Consider the following 23,181-nt stretch of genomic DNA (forward strand, 5'->3'; position numbering starts at 1 on the left):
GTCTGCAAAAGGCAAACATGTTCAGTCATTGCTGTGTAGATATAGTGAGAAAGTCCTCCTAAAGTGTTTAAATCTTCCTATCTGGGTAGGACATGAAATGTTCACTGTTTATTTTCCAATTGCACTGTAAAACAAATGATTGTTCGTTTAAATGAACAAAGGCCTTTTTCTTCGGACAAAATATAAAAAACGACATTATCAGTTTCATGTGTTGTCTACAGCATCAACTGACGGATCAATCTCAATGAGTGCGGTCAGGAATCACTTGCCTCAATCTGTAAGTACTGAGCCGCGGGGAACAGATGTGCGGCCTGATGTTCGGCCACAACGCGTCGTGCCACGTCGCCACACACTATCGCTAACACGGCCAACAGATGTCTTGTTGAAAAGACGCACCGCCGAGTCCAACATCTGAGACCTGTACCGGCCCAGAATGTTCAGAGAGACCGCATACGGAAAATTCTAGCAGGATGCAACAATGCTGTCATGCACGCTGCACGCAGGTTCGATGCGGGTGAGGAAAGTCAGAAGGCCCAGCTGGACTCAAAGGCAGACTGAGACCCAGCCATTTGTTAGTCACCCCTTGAAGTCACCTCCTACACGGATGTTGTTACACAGACACTATGCGTGTGTGAGTGTGTGCTGGTATGTGATGGAGTAATACCTCGGCGGTGGGTCAGTGTGTTACAAGGGTTAACCGAACACTACAGAAAGTACACAGCCAAACAGGTTGTTTACATGTTTGCCAGGGGATAGTTTTTTAAAAACTTTTTGTGGCTTTGATTCCAATACTGAATAAACAAAGTACTGTGGGACTCAAATGTTCACACTGGGGGCTGGTATAGTTGAAGACAGATGTTCAGCTGAACCATAAGGGTGTGGTGCCTCATTCAGGACTCAGCCCTCATATTGTGCAACTTAAAAGACAACAGTTCAGCATTTTACTTCCTCAGTAAAAAAAGCCACCCATGCACATGTGTCCAGCTTGTGAAGTAGATGAACTCCATGCATGTCAGATATACTAAGTTGAATCCTAATACTTTATTTGTCTTTTAATTGGACCCAGAAAATATACAAAGAAAAGATACTCGATTCCTTCACATGAATGAAGACAATGTAAAGATACAAAATCAGATGGTGTACGCCGATGTATCATGAAAGACCTTTTCGGTGTTTCCTAAGCATTTGGGCATCTTGAGGGCCTTCCAAGCCACAAAGTGTGAAACGAGACAACCAAGTTAGTTTTTAGGGGCAGAATTTGCACGGCTGTAGTTCCCCTTAAGACCTGTAAAGAGACTGTGATTCAGACTCGTTGGATAATCTGCACAGTGCAGTCACGAAGCTGAAACAGAACTATTTGTATTGACTCATGAAAAGGTAATATTTTGAATATGCTGACGATGATGGTCTCCGAGTTACAAAAGAACGCAGCTAAATTTGCCACAGGATTTCACATGCAATACGCGTGTGTGTGTGTGTGTGTGTGTTTGTGTGTGTGACAGGGGCCGGTCGTTTACCGTAGTGGAGCCACCTAATCCCGGCCTCTCAATGTCAAGTAGCAGAGCACACAGAAATAGTGCCATGCAGTCATGCTCACATAGCTGCTATTCCCGGGGCTAGTGGCCACCAAAGAGCCAGAATGCAGAGAGAGAAGGCCTGTTTCTCAGCGGCGCGGTGGGCCAAAGCCAGGAAATAATGTCCGTCATGGTGGCCCATCACCGGGCATCAGCGTTGCACCAGTCCTGAATTTTTCCATGTACGGTCACAGTAAGATCTGCGCTGTCTCTTGTCCTCTCCTCCTGAGTGTTCTCAAATGTTCCTAGAGAGACTCATAGAGGATATTGTACACAGATCAGGAGGCATTTCCTTACCGGGTGGCCAAAATTTGTTGGATGTGGAGGATTTCATTGTGTGCCACACTCCATGGGAGTTGCCTGCGTACCAAGAATGCAGTTGTGTTTGATGCTTTAACTCTAACAACCTAATATTTCTCTCTAAAGCCTTTATGAAAATATATAAATCCATCAGCAAAGTCAACCGTTCTGACATTTTGATACATTGCCAAATAGACTTGAGATCATCAGAAGCTATTGCGGTAATTTGGAACAAACCTGTGTGAGGACAGAGAGTTTGTTGTGAAAGGTGTTTCCTGCCCCACTGAGTGGGAATACAATGGGTGGTTTCCACTCATATGGAAGTGCGCACGCCAACAGTTGGAAACGCAATTATTGTCTGACTGGATATCATCAACAGGAACACATTATTACCTGGAATCAGTGAGTGTGGCTCAGAGTCCGCTCGAAAATAAAATGTGTTTTTTCACGTGTGTGTTTGCTCCTTTCAAGTGGAAAAGTGGAAGTGCCAGCGCGGCCTCGGTGTGCCGCTCAGGCCTGATTGAGAAGGTCATAACAGGGACATATTTATTGTCGCATCACAAAAATAAGGGTGCGCTGGATCAGTGCATTGTACAGCCTGTTGTCCCGTCTACACGCTGAGGATGGGCTGGTCAGTGGGCTTTGACAGGATCGACAGCAACCAAGAGAAGGAGCGAGAAGAAAAGTCGACGTGGTAACACGAGAAGAGAGGAACGAGAATGGGTGAAGGTGAGAACTTCTACTTAAGAGGGTGCAGACTTGTCTGGATAAAAAAGATTAAGGAGTTAGAGGAGCGCCGTCACTGCCCAATTTAGCTCTCACTCTTCCTTCTCTGGATCTTTACTTTGATTCATCCTTCAGTTCCTGTGGACTGACTTCATTCCTGTCCGCCTTACATCCCACCTCCGTTTCCTCATCCTTTTCCTGTCTCCTTTTTCTTCCTTCACCCTTCAAACTTCCTCAGAGGCCATCTCACCAAGAGGGAGAGAGAAGCCACACATAGTTCCCCGCAGCCTGCAAAAGGAAAGTGAAAATATAAAGTAATGGAAGATAATTATTTATTTATTTAGAAGATGTTTACTTACTGACCAACCCCACAAAATTGTCAGATTGAAAACGGGTTATTCTTGATGCCCACTCCCTCCACAAGCTGAGCTCCTTGAACTGAACTAGAACTTCTGTCCAGGAGACTGCGGGTTTCGCCCCGTGCGAAACCGAAATAAAGTTGATTTATTATCACCTCTGTCATTGGTTACGTGACTTGTTGTTGTTTGAGTTGTTTGCCGGTTAACTCAATGTCAACCACGCTCTTTTCTTTAACGTAACTAAGAAGGTTTTGTAGCTTAAATTTAATAATTTAAAAGACAGTGAAGATTTATTGATTTATCGTCTCGCCGGGTGTCTAGAGCTTCATAGCGAGATGCTTAAGGCCAATGGTGAAACGTTTTTTAGCTTCTGGGTTAACTGTTGGGGATTTAAGCAAGTCGAATGCTGTGCGGCGGGAAACTGTAATGTATTTGCATCAGATCATGTAATTGCGACGGCTCAACGGCTTTAGTTGAAGAGACACCAGATATATCGGAAATGCTGTTTCAGATTATTCTAATCTTATAGTTACGGTTTGATTGATGATGGTCAGGTTCACAATTTCGTAAGCACCCACAGACAACCAGATTGGCGTGTGCTCCGAACTGCTGTTTTCTAAGTTAGTAGAGTTGAAATAACAGCTCAGCTCAGTGCCGTCGCTCTCTACTTGCTCTCTGAGGCCAGCAGGAGTTGGCCAAGGATACCAGCAGATTCCCCTCTGCTGATGTCACCCTGCAGGACAGACACTTGCCATGTATCATGGTCACACCATTAAATTCTCACTGAGGTCTATTTAGGCCCCAAGGAGGCTGATGTTGGCATCGCATTACTTACTGGGTAAGAGGAGAAGAGAGAGTCAGAGACAGTGAGGGAGACCAGGGACCAGGGTCGGGTGAGGAGGAAACGAGGTAAGGAGACAGAAGAAAGGAAGGAAGAGATGAAGAGTGGAGCGAAGACAAAGAAAAGGAAGCAACTGAGCATAATTCATCATTCCCTTAATTGCCATCAGTACTAGCACACACACACGCACACACGCACATACGCACACAGACACACAGCTTTAAAAAATAACAGACAAAAACGACATGAACGGCACAAACAGACTAGATGATGGCATGCTTGACTCATCTGTTTCGACAATGTGCCCTGTCATTCTCTGAAATATCATTTTTAAAACTCCTCCCATATCCGGCCAGTGCATGTTTGCAGAGCACTTAATGCCCAGAGGATCAGCCCAACGCGTGCACACCACAGCTTATGACAAAAGAGAGGCGGATGTCAGAGCAGACGGCGGCGTGCTCCAATCATGGCCCCATGCATTCTTCTTCACTGTGCTTCCTTTGTGTTCGGCTGATGTTGAAACACCCAATCCCCCACGCCCCCTCTCCCCTCACCCTCAAGACAAACACTTTAATCTTCTATGGTTCCAGTTTGATCTTGAAAGTGTTGTTAAGAAAGAGGGCAGGGATTTTCCTTGTGGAGAAATACCTCAAGGTAAGATATGTGAAGGAGCGCTCAAATCTCTCAGGTCTTCCATGCACTCTATGGGCTTAATAGAATAGAGCTCTTCACGTGTGCATCGTTTGGGTTGAAATCTGATTCAAAATACAAATTGTTATTATTATTATTTTCATATTTTTTCGTTTTAATTTAGATTTCTGACCAATAATGTATGAAATGAAAATGCTATGGTTAGATTCAATTCACCAACGTCACTAATATGTTTCATAACGTCTAATGTGTTGGATGGACACGTAATTCAAGAACACTGGTTTTACTGTCCAAACTTCTCTCTGTACCAATTTTCTCTGCAGCTGCCAGAATGTTGCATTAAAAAACCTCAAATGCCAACCTATTTCAGTCTAGAGTTGGTGGACTGACCAAGCGACCACGGCGCTAGTGTTTGAATGCGTTGGACTGTCTACATGGACTGGCGAGGTGTCCAGGGTGTCTCCCCGACATCTGCTCAATGTTTGACGGAACGCCCGAGACCAAGACCCGGAAAGTTTAGAGCAAATAAAGGAAGGATTTTCCCTCTTTTGAATTTCTTCATTCATATCTGGCACATCTCTCTGACTCCGAGCCCCCCCCTCCCACCCCAGCAACACTTTCCCCTCTCTCCGTCTGTCCGTCCACCCACGGCAAACTGTGTGTTCCCTCTCTCTTTGTCGCGGCCTCGAGACAGTGTGGGAGCTGTTCAGAGCGCAGGAATGCAGAGGGAGCTCGGCCGCCGCAGGAGAGAGGAGAGAGCAGAGAGAGAGAGAGAGAGAGGGAGAGAGAGGGAGAGAGGTGGAAGAGGGGGATTTTTTCCCTTGGATGAGGTCATAAGTCATGAACCACTGAGCTCGTGGCAGACGCGCCCCTAACCTCCCTCTGCCACTACACACACACACACACACACACACACACACACACACACACACACACACACACACACACACACACACACACACACACACACACAAGCACACACTGAGAGGAGGCTGACCACATGGAAGCATTGTCTTGGCAGAGATGACATCTAGTTTTCATCTGTGGCCATTACTCCACAGCTAATCTCACAATCTGCATTGCTCCGTCTTTACCGACACACTACACTCGGGCGATATCGTTAAGCCCCAGCGAGCCACGCTGGTGGCTAAAATCTGCCCCATTACTTGCTGAGAGATGGAGGCGATTACTGACACACTAGAATTAGCGTACTAAGCTCCAGCGTATGCCTCAGCACAGCTGATTCAACACTAATATCGTCTCAACTTGAGGAGTGATCTGATCTGTGTTATTGGCGCACTGATTGGGTTAGGATTCCCAGTTGGTAGCAGCTGTCGAGACGTTAAAAGGATGATGGTTATTATTGTGATTACTCAGCCAGTTTCCTCCACATGTGTGAGTCACGGAGGCCGACGCTCTGTGGCTTTGTGCCTTGGTGTGAAAAATACCTCTCCTCCCCTGAGCCTCTTTCCCCAGCGTGGATTTCGGGAATGGAAAGGCACCAAAGCTTTGTCGGTGGACAATAGGGCCCCCAATCTGCATGTGACACATCCCCGTGGGAGCAGTTGTTGTTTTGAAATGTCCTGTGATCCTCTTCCTGCTGAACTGGATTAGTTGGAGTCACTTTTACAGCCCAACCCAAACTGTCACAGTGTCGCTGGGAGAGAAGATGGAGATGTAGGAGCCCCGACACATCAAGCCAACAGTGAGGCCGCGAGGTGGACGTCGGGCTGTTGTTGAGTGTTTGCGGCTGTGTCCATCTGCTGAAGCGCGTGCACTGGGTTTGGCAACATAGCTTTAAGTTAAACCTTAACTTGTCAGCAGTTTGACCAGTTCTTTGTAATCATTAACGCACATTTTTGTGCATTTAACTATTTATTTTCGACAGGTTACCGATTAGTTTCGCAAGAAGAGTATTTATCGTTTCTTTTATTCTGTCTGTTCAAGAGCAACTTTATAGATGTAGGTATGAGGAATGCAACACCACCCATTTAATGGTCAACCTTTGTCATGTTGGTTCTTTGAGCTTCTTGTGTGTTTAAAGTGAAATTTAACCCTAAGGTCTCAGATGTCCAGTGTCATTGACATGCATTCAATAGCTTTTGTAGTTCAAAGGTTTGAGATCACGAAAAAAAAAAATTCATGGCCATTGTTTGTTTTAACGCTATTTTTGTATCTAACTCTCAGAACCTGTGGAATTCAAACACAGTCATCCCCGCCTTTTTTCCTTTTCTCCTTATCACACACACACATACGCACACACACGCTCACATAAACACACACAATAAAGACCGGCCTCTTGTTCAGGCCTCAGTTCTTTTCTAAGATAGCGGCCTTATTGTTCCAGGCTGCAGGTGTGTTTGCGACTCTCGGTGTTTCCTTCATGCTACGTACAGACTGTTCCGACACCGAATTCCAACCTCAACCTCAAACAATCCCTCCAAATCTTTGAAATGTCTTCTCCTGTTAGACCCGACTTTAAGGTCAAGGGCTGAGACTCAGCGTCCCGCCCCAGTGTTGCAGAGGCCCCAGGAGGGAAAATGCGTTTGGTAAACCGGCCGGCCGCACTGCGACCGACCACAACATCCTCCTGCTTCCGTGCTTATTAATGGCGCTCGTTCCTTTCCGGTCCATTCCCAACCGGCGTTCATCCCGGTGGGGCATTTCCTCGCCCCGCTTGTCCACCATCGGCGGCCCCACATAAAAGAGAGTTACGGCCGGCCTGGAAGTGACATCAGTCTTTGTTTGAGGAGCTTGGATCACCGTGGACTCACTTAATTCCCTGTTGATCCCCAAGTCTGAAATGTGGTTGTGGCTGAGTGAGTAGTTACTGGCTACTTTCCAGGGCTGACATTCCTATCCGTCCTGTGTGTAAGCGAGTGAGTGCGTGTGTGTGGGTATAGTGCCTCATTATAGCACCTTTTATAGAGAGAATAGGAAGGGTAAAGCAGTGGTAGAATATCCGGTGAACTTCGTAATGGTGGAAGTTTTTTTCCCCCTTATGTGACCACTGAATTGGACGCAATCCTCTACAGTAAGTGCCAGCCTTTGCCGTCCATCGCTATAGTTACGGCAAGCAATGCATCGAAGAGAAAACAAAACCATAAAATAAAATTGCTGTTGCATTTCTCAGTCATTATTTGGATTCTATAGCTGGGTGGGTGGGAGTAATTGAAGGCAGATGTGTCTCTTTTAGAGGAACTAGAAGAAACGTTTCGAGTGCTTGTGTGTGGCGGTCGGCATACAGTACGCAGTTGGGACGAGGGTTAGCGTTTTCCTGGTTATGGTTTATGCAGCCGTCTTTAAGAGATAATGTTTCCTTTGTACTGCTTATCTGGCCTTTTTTGCTGTTTTCCTTCATGACAATCATTGTGCGTGAGTGAAAGTAGGAGCCTAAGTATCCCCAAATACAATATTGCCGAACATACAACACCGTGCAGAGCAGACTGTGGAGACAGATGATGAATCCCAACGTCCCAACACGCTGTGACCCAAAGTTTAAATAAATATAGTACATTTTCTATAGATAATCATATATTGATGTAGATTACCTAAGACAAATATGCAGTTAAAAGCTTAGATTGGGTCTTAACACCCATGAAGGATTTTCAACAACGAGGTACAATTTGGTTCTGCCTAAACATTTTGTGCATTGTTGCCTTTTTTTTCACAATTCCGTAAACCATCACTCACCCTGCAAATGCCTCAGATTTGACCTCAGTTTTCCATTGTCGTATCTCAATATCAAGTTACTTCACTGTTAGTAAAAATAACCCTTCTGTCAAGATCATTGTGTCTTAACGCCATTGCTCCACTCGCTCCTTCCATGTGCCAATTCCTGGTCCACTTTATGCTTTTGTTATCTGAACATGACATGTTGTTGACCAAAGTAAACGAGGCTGTGCCTGCATTTGTGTGCATATTATGTGTGTTGTGTGCGAAGACGGGTGGATCCCGGGGGGGGGGGGGGGGGGGGAATACGCTGTCTGCACTCGGACAGGCTTTTCCTCCTGGCTGATTACTGCACGGTCAAACCACAAGCACCGCAAACGGAAAGACAGACACGCACATCCAGCAAACACACACACACACACACTGACGACACACTGCTGACCCTACACACCCAAGAAAAAGGCCGGTGTTGCGTACACACAAAGATCCGCCCCCGTTTACTGTCGCTTACCAACATGGCTGCGCAATAATCCATTCGGACGTCTGTCAGTGGTGCTATTTAGAGAGGCTTTCTTTGGTAGAGGGTGTAAGTCCCCTGAAGTAATGGCAAACTAGCTAAAAATACAGAATTGATAATGACCTAAAAATAAACAAAAGAGGGAAGCGGGGGAAGAAGAGGATGTGAAGGGATAAAACAATAATGTCTGAACACTTAGTTTGTTTATGTGCACAGCTGTCATCTGGCTTTATTTGTACATAAACAATGACACGAAGAGACACACAGGGAAAACTAAACGCTGACCAAACGCCGCATACGAGTCAGTTCGTTAGCAAGTGTTTGCTGGTTTATTAAAATGCAGTCTTTCAAATCTTCTGCACATGGCTGACCATGACCAGTATCAAACTGTAATAATTGTGGTAATAGCAAATAGATTTTTTCATTATTGTTCAACATTCCCACTTCACCTCAAGAAATACATATTTTAAGACAATCTCATGTAGAATGTGTGAAGATACCATTTGTCCAATGATTCTTAGGTCTTTGTTTTTAGACGAATCATCCCAGTGAATCTGTGCATTGGCGTCTCGCAGTGTCAATTCCAGACGCCAAAGCAAAAAAGTTAAGATTTTACATGAATTCATTCCAAGAAAATTACCATTTGTAACACTCGCGCTGCACAAGGGCTGAATAAGGCCTGTTTCATGCTTTTTGCGTTGTTCCCTGAAAACTCCCCACACGCAAACCTCAAAATGTAAGCACTTCTGATTTTGTAGAGAATCTCTTATTTCTCAGGTTGGTCCTTTGTCAGCCCTCAAACCAGAAGTGGGATCCTGAGTCTCTGTAATGTTGACAAACAGCATAACAACAAGCACATGTTGACGCACCTGCACTTTAATATCTCACATACTGAAAAATGACTGGTCTTAAACGGTTTACACATCGAATGTGTCACAGTCTGACTTTTCATTTCTTTGGAAAGATGACAGCTAGGAAGTAGGAGGCAACACCCAAATAACTTATTTAACCATTGTGGTTGATTTAGCGTCTTTGGCTTCCTCCATACAGAGACGGCACCCACTGCAAATGCGGTTCTCTCATTAAAAAGCTTCCCGGCACCTTTTCTTGACACCCACGACACCTTTCGGTCGCTCTTTCCACCTCCGTCCGTTTTTTTCCCTTGTGGGTGAGCCGTCTGTGTCACGCTGCTGCACCGCAGCATTCCTCCTTGACCAGTTCCTGTGCTGTCTCAAAACAGCAGCGACAGGGTGGAAGGAAAGAAAGACGCGTGGAGAGCGGAGGCCTGCAGCAAGTGACAAACGGAGAGACGTCAAGAGAGGGTGGCCCACTGAGATCACTGCTGCTGTTTTGACGCCATGGAAATGCTGGCGGCCTCGACGCATAATCATTTTGGCCCAAGAAAACGTGTAAATACAACGTGGCTGATGTTTGTAGATTGTTTGACCCAGAGTCCTGGTCGAGAGGATATGGGCTCACCAGCTCCCCCCGTGCAGCAGTGGCTCTTCAGTCTGTCCTTTCGAGAACACAAAGAAGCTGAAATAACAGCTTTGAAGTGAGGAAGTGGGATTGCGTTGAGGATAAAAGGGGACAGGGTGGTGGTGTTCAAGTGTCTGCTCGAAGAAATCCCTGTGTGTTTTTCAGCGGAACTCTTGACACTTCAAACGAGTAACAAAACTAAGCCCTGCTTCGGCATTTGAAGACATATGCACAGACTTACGTACAATGCTACAATGGGGGGCCACCGGCATGGTGGCAGCACTTTCCCATAATCCCCTTTCGTATTAGGACAAGCGGGGAGGGAGCCGATTTCGTTTTTTTGGTTAGTATTTTTACACACAGGTGTCAGAAACCGGCTTCCTGAATGTTTTATGGCATTTTCGGCCTCTAAAGCAAAAGGCTGCTTGTGTGCAAAGGTTTAAGGGCTTGGCTTCCTGTGTAGGAGATTTCGCTTTATGGGCTTTTGCTTTGTTTGTATGGAATGTGTGTAAAAGCCTTACCATATTCTACGATATTCTCCTGCCTCAGCCGACGCACTGCTGGCATGCCGAGCATTACAAGCAGCATTACTGTGTAACATTGTTTTGCTAGGAGACGGCCGGGCACCAGGGCTTTTAGGCTTGGATACCTAATGCGGTAATAGTAAATGCGTTGTGCATTTGCACTCGGAGATAAGATCATTTCAAAGCCTTGCCTTTGGAAAAAGGCTTTTATGAAAGCTATTAAGAATGTACAGTATGGAATTTGTGTTTTATTGTTTTATTTTGATAGTCATCATAATGTATTCAACTATTCATTATTTAGCAGTGCCTAAGTAGTGGTTTATGGTGTCAAGCCAAGACTTTGCTGACCAAACTTTATGTGACTGTATTACATTTATTTTAAGTATATTTGGATTGATTAAAATGTGTTTCTCACACTGATAATTTACAGTCACGGTTAACAGATTAAATTTGGGGGTATCTATGAGGGACACTTTTAAATGTTACGGGGAAACGCACACTAATGGTCAAAACCAATTTGTTGAGAGTCAAATTCCAAGTGACTTGGAGTCTGCTGATGGATGTTCCCAACACACTGTTTGGGTGATAATCTCACTGCTCCTCTTGAGGCTGATGTCATACGCCCTGTGACGACAAACTGTATGTCACACAGACGTTCTTCCTCATAAGCTACTAAGTAAAGGGCCCTATTTGCCTTTTTGAGTTCTGAAACCTCAATCATTAAATTGGTGAGAATACCATTATCACAAATGATCCGATCGCCGAAGCAAAAGTGGATTATCATAAAATTTTTCTGAGTGCTGTCTTTTCTCCTCAATGTGTGGAAATGTCTCTCAAATGGACTCTGGAAGATTGTTTCCGTTCAAACGCAGGTTGTGACAGGAAAACACAGGAAGGTGATGAACGAGGCGTGGAGGGAACAGGTGGGGGAAATGTGCCAAGTGTTGCCTCAGGCCGTGTTCCTGCAAGACGTGAGTGAAACATCATTTACACAAGACGGACTGACTCACAGAGACAACACTGTTACACACAGCTTTGTAGCTGAAGGCACCAGGTGAAGAGCGGTCATATAGCGGTTTGTTCAAGTTGGATCCCCCACTGACGCAGCTGGTTAATGACGGCATAAACAAGATGTTCGCACGCGTTTACAGCGAGAAAGAACAAAGCTTGCATCAATGTCTTTAATGACGGTGGAATATTTTGGAGGTTTAGAGCATTCCTATAAATACTTAGCGAGACGATCCTTGGATTATCCAAATAGTTTCCGTAACGTAAGTGTTTGTCTTTGTCCTTGAAAATGCACGTCAGGTATGTTTGACAACATACCTGACGTGCAACAGCCACATCACTGATAACCGGCACGGGGTACCTGATGAAGTAACAAGCAGTTTGTGGCTCGCTGTCTTTGCATCACATCAGGAGTGCCGTAATGGAACGCAGTGAGTCGAGAAAGTGACATGTGGCACAGTTCAGATATCGGTGACATACAGTCAGATACAGAACGGCCACATAGTTAGGCAGAAATGTACATTATGGGCAAAAGTTAAGTCAAAAGTAACGCGCTGGATAAACCCATTTCCCCCTCAGATCTGTTTTTACTTATCACCCACTTCTAAGTGATGATATGACCAAATAATGCCCTTCTGAAGCTAGTAAGGTTGATATCATCGTCTGTTTAAAGAAACATTTGAAATGACTTTTTATATCACATTGTAAACATTCTTCAACATAGAAACATCCTACATATTTCCACTAAAAATAATGTGTTTCTGTCAATTAAGTAGGCAAATGGCTGTTGAAGCTATAATACTCTTGAGCCTCAGCCACTGGTTTCTGAGATAAAGACTGTAAATCAGACCTGAAGCAAACTGAGAGCACGTGTATGTTATCTAACATGAGACCACAACAAATGATATAAACTTCTAAATTATATTATATATTATAAAAGAAAATCTACATCTATCTAATCTACAGCTGACACAAGAAAACAAAATGGATCGATTTCTAATTAATTTGAGAAAGAATCTTTATAGTATTTAGCTTGTGTCCCCACAAGCCAGATGTCTTGCAATGTAGTTCCTCATATTTCGTCATGATGATTCAGCAGTTGAGTTTCGTACAATGGCCAAAAGTCTCGAAAGTGCTCCAACTGCCAGACAGGTTAAGGATGGTTCTTGATAGGGAAGCAGCACATCTACTAAAGATTAAACGAAAGAGGAAGATAGAGAGGTAATGAAAGTGAAATTTGTGTGTTCCCTTTCTAACCTATTCGTCCATGTGGTTTCAATTCTTGAGAAGTTATTTCATCATCTCCCTTGTGACCCTAAAGATTAAGGATAAGGTTCATCTTGTTTACCCAACATATTTTCTCGCTTTAGCCAAGCACGTATTTTTACATTAAATCTTGGACTAATCCTTTATAAAATGTTATCAATGCTCAAAGTCTGCCCGTGTAACGTGTAATGAACCCAGTAACCGGCATATCTGAAGCACTGACCTATGTAACTTTGTACCGTGGCAGCAGTATTAATGCTGGTGATTGCGTGTCGTACAAATTCCATCTACTTGACACAATCGTCAGCTCATCATTAGCTCATTAGCTTGGTTTCTGCCAATCAAAGTACAAGCTGGTAAAACCATGACCCAACCCGCATTCTGTCAATATTTAATACAACCAATATCGGGATCTCAAGTTTGAGATGCTCGAGTATGTGTGGCCCTTTTATCCCTTTGTCTTACTCCCTGATATCTGGTCTGTCTGAGAAGCAGACAGTCATAATAAGATCAGCATCGCAGTAGTCACTGTCTCTCTAATACTCACACACACACACACACACACACACACACACACACACACACACACACACACACACACACACACACACACACACACACACACACAACAATACACTCCTTTCCTTTCATCCAGCTCTCCTCTGGTGCATGGGTAACAGGAGCTGTCCAGCCATTCTCAAAGAAAGGAGAACGTCACAACGATTCTTCATTTCAAGACTATCCTGAGCTTCAAACAATACTGTTTTTGAGAGACTAAATGCTTTGGCTGGTTGGCGCCTTGTGTGTGTGTGTGTGTGTGTGTGTGTGTGTGAGGGGGAATCCCTGAGATAAATGGTGAAAGAGGAAAAATCTCAGATCTTCAAAGTAATTAGTAGTCACCTTCTGAGGGCCATAATTCTCATGGTCAGCTTATGCAATATCCTTTTGAAATCAGAAAGTGTCATTTAAATTGCTGTTTTAGTCTTGCTGCTCTAGTGTATCTCGAGAAACAATATTCTAATCCAACCACTGACAGAGATAACAAAATAAAGTGGTTGTGTGTTCTGAAGGCGTGTGGTTAAGGTGTGTTGACATCGGTGGTTGGTCTGGACATGTACGTGAACAACCAGTCATGACATCACACAGAGGGATTACTCCTCCCATGACCCAGGAATGCAGCACAGGCTTCCCCTCCTCCTCCAGGAGCCCATCTGGGGTACTTTTCCAAAAGCACAGCTGTGGTACTTTTTCACGAAGGCAAAGTACCACAACAGCCATAACAACAGTTTTAACTATAAACCATCTACGTACACTTTCACTCTTCAACCTCCCGTGTCTCCGTTTCTGTGCGGTTTTGCTTCTCGAACCTGTGACACTAGTAATATCACACAAACCCACGGGGCACAGATTACAGCTATCAACACAGTGATGATTTATAGCACCTGCGTATCTGAGGCGCTGTGTGTGTGCTCTGTTCACAGGGATTCTGAAACGCAGCGCTCACCGACTGAGCAGCTGTGGCTCAAGCGCGTGTTGCCAAGCCAATCTTGGCTTTTTATATATATAACGTTACCGATATTTTTCTCACCAACTGCATCAAAAAAAATACACAACATGAAATAATTTTTGAAATAATGTATGATGTAAATAAGTATTTTCTGTAAGTTGGAGTGAAAAGGTGACTGCGGGATAACCGAGCATAAGTATGCAGTGTACTGGCTGAGCATTGCCGGCATTCCCCCAGACCTTACTCTGTATTTAGCAGCCAACCCTCCCACCCCCAAATGACAGGGATCCACGGACCATCATGACCTCACCATCCAGGAGGCTCGTGCATTCACATGCAGCATAGGTGATAATCTACATGATGTCATTAAACTGGACACATACACACGCTCTTATCACAGACCAGACTTGACCCCAACATTAACATGAACCCCGTGCACTGCGTTCAAAGTGTGATGTACGTGACTTTGAAAGGTGAAGGTGATGAAAATGAGGCGCTTCTTTTCGTACAATGATGGAGTTTCGCGTGCAACGACAATTGTTTTTCAGCACTCATCAACATAAAAGCTTTACTTAGGGTTGCATTGTTAATCGCTATTTGGACGGGAGTGTGTATATGGGTGTGGGTGTTATTAATACCCCGGAGGCGGTCAGTTGGGGGGATTTGAGAGGCATCTTTGGTTTCACGGTTTCTGAGCTCACAGATAAATGTCCCTACATGGCGGCTTTCTGCTCCACTCCGATGTGCTAACGACTTGGGCTCTACGCTGAAAATGCCAACTCGTGAGACCCCCCGCTGCAGGGCTTTGCTGCAAAGTATACCATCCGCTCCCCGAGCAAGCACACAGGCACATCCACGCGGCGAGGGACAGAGTTTCAGGAGCTAGATGCAAACTGGGCCACTGGAGACTGGGGGGGGGTCACAGGTTTGCTTTGAAATGGATTCAGAACCTCTGTCTACCTCAATAGTTGTTATTGTGGTAAACAAGTTGCTGCTCAGATGTGAGCAGGGTAGACTGTGGTTGTACGGGGCAGCTTCCAGAAACAAACTTAACAAAGAGCATTTATGCATATATGTCAGCTTCCCTAAAAGAAAAACAACAAACATCTCCTATACTCTCTGCAGAATGTATTCACGTAGTTATGAAAACCACGATGGCATCAGTATTCCCCATGGTTACACAGATAATGCAGGAAAGCCCGTTTGGAGCAGTGACACTGCATGTCTGTCTGTCTGTCACTCATGCCCTGACCTTGTGCCTGTCAGTATATCTGTCTGCTTTCATGCTATCCGTCACTGCAGTCGTCTGTCTGGTCATCCTCTATATTTACAGTGTCAGACAGTCTCCCCCCGTTTGCATTTGACAGTTGATGTGTTGTTCTGTCTGTGAGTCTGAGTGATGTCATTCAGGTGCAGTGTGCCAGGGCAGAAAGCCCAGAACTCACCACCAGCCCCCCCCCCCCGCTCTCTTTGTTATTAGACACCCTCCATTCTTGTTTTTCAGGGGGATGCATGCACACGCTCATGCAAATACTACACATGCAGTAGGAGCGTGAGTACATTTTCGGTGTCAGGCTGCAGATGTTCAGTGCAGCGCTGTAGGTCCGGTAGTGCAGTGTGAGCCGTGGCACTGTTGTGGTCAAATTGTGAGGTGTTTTAAATAGACAAGACCCAGGGATTGGACTGTGGTGACTGATGGGCCACACTTTCCTTTCCTCGCGCTTGGCCCGTCTGTGCTTTTGCGTCGCGATGATGGATGCCCAGCCCTCTGTAAATATAGCGCTTGCCCAGCTAGTTAGCATGGTTGGCGCGATCCAGGCCGGTGGTCACAAGCTAAATTCATATCCAAAATAAATACTTACAGATTCAGTTCTCAGATGCTGTTTAGACTGGCAGTAGCACATACCGTATGTCTCACAGTCTCAACTCAAAAGGGTTGAAAAACAACCTCACAGGGAAACAAAGGCCGTGGTCAACACATGCAGATTGAAAAAGCTTAGAAACCAGAAGAGTGAAACACACGAGTGGAGGAAAACACTCTGCAACTGTCCACAGAAGCTTTTCCTGGTGCTGTGGTGACTGTGGCTTACTGCTGTAATAAACACGTCATTGCTATGGTTTCCATCCAGACTCGGATTCTGTGGAAGTAGATGCTGTGGGTGGAGAAATGGAGACAGCCAGCCAGCGGTGACCCCAGTAAGTGACGCAAGTTGAAAGGCTATGGTGTGAGTGTGGCACAAGAGTTCATTCAGGTGGGATTACATTGAACAACAACACCTTCTTCATGCTGTCTACACAAAAAGACAATTTAGATGCCTCATGGATTAAACAGGCATCAATGTACGCTTTCACAAGCCTGTGACACGGAGCCCCCCCAATGTGTGAGCTGTTGTCTGAGAATAGGCCACAGAGGTATTCAAAAGTTTGAATTCATTTTTGATCCGGGAGAACCGGACAACAGAGCCTTTGAGAATGATTCAGAAGAAGCTTATCAGAGTGCTACCGCCGTGACCGCTCTGGTAGGACGGAATTTGAATATGAAGTTTTCCATTCTGTCCGTAACAATGGAAGGCCTTCTCCTCCTGCTCTCACGCTGCTGACTCGCAGTCCTACACCCAAGCAGGTCTCCGGTTTCCCCCCCCTCCGCAGCGGCTTTGACCTATATCCTAGTTCATCACCTGACGGATCATGAGAGACTATAGACAAGCCAGCATTTGACCTAAACTATTTTAGAGTTAGCCAAAGCATTGACGAAAAAACCCACGTTAAAAGGTGCACTGTGGAATCTTGTTGTACAGCATGTATGTTGAAATGCACCTACTAACTTGAAAGCATGATCCGGTATATATCCTTTAGAGTCAAACAAACATTCTATGACCAAATGCATAAAATATTTTCCAAGGCAATTTTTAAGAATAAAGCTACTTTATTTACATCCATGTTCATGTAGTCTCCTTGTTCTTTTCTTTGCTCCTCTACCAACCGTGGAATAGTATTAAACAGGCATCAGGAATGTCTACAGGTCTGCAAATCTCATCATCAGGTCTCATCACAAAAACATGTATCTTGACAAGCTTTGCAGAAGAAGGGGATAGTATATGTTTAATGTATAGAGAATTCCTCGCACAAATGCCTTGACTGTAATAGAAACTATTTGTTTTGCTGGAAAAAGTTCCACAAAGACTGTGCCAGGGATAATGGTTGGATGATTGTTAGCATTATCGTCGGCTTCATTTTATTTGCCATTGAGTGCCTCAGTAAACAGTAAACCATGTCACAGGGGCAGCATACACAATATCAGGACCTTCAGCTTTGAAAAGGTATTTAGCCATCGTTAATGTAATAGTCTAAATATTTCCTCCTGCTCCTGTAAGAAGGGCCTTTGGTTTATCGCTGTATTTTTTTTTGCACTGATTACATATCAACCTGCATGACATTTTCTAAAAGAATGAGTTTATTTTTCCTTGTTTGCACTGCATGTCCTGCCAATGTCATATTGCAACAACGCTAAACCTTAGCAGTGCCACTTAGTGCTGAAGGGAAGGTATGACACAGAGTTTGTTAATCTGTCATCACCCCGCATCTCCACCCATCCATGCAATAACAAGTTTGACACAAAGCTCTGTTCAAGCCCTGATAAGAATTGTTCTGCGTTCTAACTTGTGGATTCTGGGAAAAAAAAGTCAGCTGTCTCAAACGGGAGACTGCGAGACGTCTTACAAATAAGAACAAATTGTGGTATACTAAGTCGCTTTGGTTAAATAACTGCAATGTAATGTTTTGATACAGCCTGAAAAACATTACTCCAGCTTAGGGATGGAAAACTCCCTCCACTAAGAAAACAAATAAGAACAAATTGTGGTATACTAAGTCGCTTCGGTTAAATAGTTGCAATTTAATGTTTTGATACAGCCTGAAAAACATTACTCTAGCTTAGGGATGGAAAACGCCCTCCACAAAACACATAAATTAGTTCACAACCTCTTCTGTGCTTCCCTGTGCTTTATCTTCTCAACTGACATATTTCACAAAATGGGATTGCTGAAGAAGTGTAATTTGCCATCTTTGACCTAGTTAGTCAATGAATATTAAACTTAATACACCTCTTTGACTTTGTACCCTTTTATCCATGCTAGCATCTACCTCTCTGCTAACTGTTTGCCTCCTTGTTGTAGACTTGTGCAGCAATGCACATTGTTGTGCTGCAGAATATTAATGCCTCTAAGGTATTCCATGGAGATTCCTGAGTGAGAGATGGGGAAACACGTTAGTTTCCTCTGAAACCTGTGAGACTGATACTTTACTGCTATGGGTTTGGGCTCTGATGTATAATAGTTAAATTATTAAATGTCGTTGAGTCCGGGGCCACCCCTTGCATGACTCACTGCTTTTACAGCACGTTGCAGGAATCCAGTGACCGACACACCAGCCCATGACGGACCTTAACTGAAGGAGAGCAAACGGCCGATTCCCAGGAGATTCTCTCACGTTAATATCTGCCAGAAGTTAATATCTCCCAGACCTCTTTGCAGTTGACTGAGTCCGATATAAGATAACATCGCCTCAATATTAAGAGCTTTCAAGAACCGGTGTAGCGAATAGGTGTGATGGCAAGGTTAAAGAATTTAGACCTGTCATTGGCTCGGAGGGATACAGGAAGTGATTCAAACACCTTTTTCCTGTCAGTAGTTCAGCTCTCTCTCTTTTACACACTCAGTCTCAGTCTTCTCATTCCTTCCATTCCTCATTTATCTGCCATTCAGGTCACGGGGGGGAGAGGAGTATGGCGACAACGGGGGAAAGTGATCAGGCTATGACATCATTTTTTTGGGTTACATCATCTACATTGAATGTGCGCATGTGTGTGTTGTGTGCATGTGTGTGAGTGTGCCCCCAGTCTTGGAGACAAGGACTCATAGGCCGACTACAAGTAACAATTTCCTTCCTAGACGTGAGGGGTCCAGGGGCACCAAAGGGACTAGACTAGTCTAGACCAATTAATTCCACTATGAATCTATCATCTATTTAAAAAAAGGTAATAAAAGGAAAAGGAAATAACTAATATCTAGTTTACATTAGAAGTAATGGATTCCATTCTGAAATGCATTCAAAGCACAGCTGTTATATGGATGAGGTATATGATACTAGTGTTATATTAAAGAGTTGGTTAGAAAATAGACTTTGTTGAATGTTGACTTATACTCAAGTGGAACCACATCAGCAACAATGTTCACACTGGCCACTGTGCATACAACTGATTATCCATTATAAATATGCAGCTGCAAAATAGTGTTGTAACCTGAACGGAAACTTATTTTAGAATCAACAGCAGAATAAAACGTCCTCAAGGCAGACACTGCGGACACGTGAACAACATAAACTCCTGAGCTGCCGCGTCCACTAACAGAGATATTACAGCAAAAGAGAAAGTCAGAAGTTCTTACACACTGCCTAGTGCGCACACACAACTACGTTAGGCAACTGTGTGGTTGTATACGTTCAGCAGAGTTAGTGTGTTGTTGTCACCTTTCCTCCATAATCTGCTCGAGGTTCAACGTCTGCAACTGTTTGTCCCCAAAGCTTCATAAAACCAGCACTGTGCCCCAGTACAACCAGTCAACGCCCAATAAAAGTAAAATGGACAGTCTTCACCTGACTACTTGTACCCCCCCTCCTTTTTTCTTCAATTAGGACCAAATGTTCTTCTTACTTCACAGGTGAGTCATGTTAAGATATTGTCTGGCCGATGAGGATATTACTACCATAGTTTGTGCAACCAGGAGATGACAAGACGTGGCCAGGTGGACACCCCACCAAGAGGTGAGAGAGGGACGTCTGTATGACACACGCGCCGGGTATTATGCTCTGTGGTTGCTAGGCAACAAGGCGAAGGCACCGGTGTCTCAGGTGGCCCTCCTTTCTCTTATCTCCGCTCCTCTTGCTTCACTCACCGGCTGTCACAATCAGCACACGCCCACGCACGCACACGCCGCCCTCTTAACCCCGCCCACTTCCGTCCTGGATAGTAATAAGAAGCCTTATATGGGCATTAATCGGAGTGTGCAGGTGAAGTGAATTTTGAGATTTTGTGTCCTCTCCAAATGTATGGTCCGTCATTATCAATAAAGTGTGCCTGGACGTAGCCAATAACAGGCAATACAGTTCCTCAATCTAGAGCTGCATGCATTCTGCTTAGAGACATAAAGTAATACATAATACAAATGCAATTTGTATATATTTTGGTCGTTACAATCGTTCCATTGAAGCAATTTGAAGTGTTGAAAGGGGGAAATTGCTCTCACAACAACCTGTGACACAAGCAAACATTGCCACAAGCCAGGATAAGCTTTTCAAATCAAGTGGGTTTTTAAAATTTGTCTGACCTTCCTTGGCTTAAAATGGACTTCTCATGTTCACAATAAATAAAGGACAGCCATACGGGGGTTGGTGATGTCAACGGGGCCAGGCCAGACCTTCACCTTATGATCTGGTTTCCTCAGTTTAATTAATAGACCACAAACACTTAGTTATGGACATACTGAGTGACTGACATAGGGCTCCTTTATTTCTCTCCATGTCAGTGACACAGTTGCTTTTAGGCAGAATTTTCACTTCTATAAACGATTGACTTTTAATCTCTGGCCAAAAAAGCAGAGGACACTTGCTGGAAAATGTCAGGAAGCACATTGCACATTTTTTTCCGAACAACTTGTTTATCAGAAGCGTTATCTAGCAGCCTGGCCCATAACACCCACGCTTTTCTACATTCCTGATACTATAAAGACAATGAAGAGAGGACTTTTCCATTGACCAACCAGCCCCCCAGTGGGTCCACATCAAACGCTGCTCCTACTCACTCACTGGGTGCGGCATGGATAACGGGACTCCTACAGCCTGCGTCCTCAATTTGTGGAGTGGCACAGTAGTCAGAGAACCATAACAATAACACACTGCAAAGAGTTAAAATGATGTAACGGCGTCTGTTTAATGTGTATGTGTGATTGGAATTGACCATAATCACACATGATGGGGAGGATACGTCTGGAAAACGTTGATGGATAATGATGATCCGTGGCAGCATTATTATTGTTATTTAATCCATTTAGTGCTGGTTTGGATTATCTTTAAAAAGTTGCGGAACAGATCTTTTTACATCAGATTTGAGTGAGTTATTGCTCAACAAAAGATGGACAGCACAAAGCCGCCTCTTGGAACAGGCCCACGGAACTGTGTGTGTCTGTCTGGAAGTAATTTTGTATTAGGTGTGCCAGTGTGTTTATAGATTAGACTATGTTCCTAAGGTGTGTCTCTCGTTGTTATCCAGATTGTTATCCAGGTTGCGACAATATACAGTAAACTTGACTAAATATTACATTCCATGAACCGTGAGGAAGTTGTAGGGAGGTGGATTGTCACACTATCAGCGTTCTTTTTTTAACCTCTGTTTTGTTGTCATTTGCTGTTGCTGTGCCGTGATGAATTTTTGCTGATAACCAAGGGGGCCGCCTTTCTTCTCACTTTTATGATTGTAAGTTTCAGTTTCCTCCCTAGTAACACATTGGCTGTTTTGGGAACTAAGTAATTCTCTTTCTAATCCACAGCATCTCTCTTCTGATTCAGTTGGGGTTACAATTCATAGCTGCGGATACACACATATATAAACCACACAATTTGCCAGGTGCTGTGAGTGTTACAGCCCCTCCAGATGTGTTCCTGTGGGCCCGTTGAGTTCCTTCTGTCAGATGAAAGAGGATTGTGTTCAGTCAGACACGCACACACGCAACTGTGCACTCAAGCCCCTTTCAGCTACTAGTCAGACCACACACTCATTTTATTACCATCCACATCAAAGACAGGGGAGTACAATTTTGTCCCTCTGGACCAACAAACTGTGCCCTGGTTTCAGTTATCAGTTAACATTTTTAGAGTGACTGGCTCTTCTCACGACAGAGTAGCAGATTTAGACATACTTTTATAATGGGACTTCCTGTGCTGCTCTGGTGGTCTGTGGCCCCCTCCAGTGGTCAGTACAACGTGCTGATGCAAATGCACAGTAGCGTGCATCTCTTTTAATATTTACTCTTTCTCTGTCTTACAAAAGCCTCGGGAAGTTTCATGTTTATTTTCAATAACTTTCATGGCATGTGACCTAGCTCATGCAATTCACTATCCAACCATCGATTGATAAATTGTTTTCATTAATCAATTGTTTGTTCTGTTGTAATAGTGACAGTGCTCTCTCATGGCAAAGAGAAAAAATGTAAATAAGTTGACCAAAAATAAATTGGTTCTTTGTAAAGCTGGTGATATCAACATTTAATGCAAAATAGTAGAAATATCTAGCATCAACTTCCCCTTACACACTTGAAGGGACCTTCAAGTGTGTAAGATACTTGAATGAAAGTATCGTTTGTATCGTTTGGTGTAACTAGAAATCAAAATGTTTAAGGCGCAAAACTAATACATGTTATAATATAGCCTCATTTACATGGTATATACAGTAGTGTACATTTGGTGTAGTGTAGCACCAGTTTCCTGTGCACAGCCAGTAGCCAGTTCTCTTACTGCTTTACCATTTGATTACATTACTAATGCGGTTACTCATTCAAATAAAATTGCATTTGATTGTTTAAAAACACTATATTAGCATGACAGTTTTAGTATTCGACCCCGTAGGCCTAATTAGATGATCTGTCTGGCAAATAAAGGCAGAGCGAACCACAGAAGTAGAGATGAAGGTATAAGAAAGCAGAGCAA

The sequence above is a fragment of the Gasterosteus aculeatus genome, chromosome 4, assembly GCF_964276395.1.
Source record: "Gasterosteus aculeatus chromosome 4, fGasAcu3.hap1.1, whole genome shotgun sequence".
Classification (NCBI taxonomy): Eukaryota; Metazoa; Chordata; class Actinopteri; order Perciformes; family Gasterosteidae; genus Gasterosteus; species Gasterosteus aculeatus.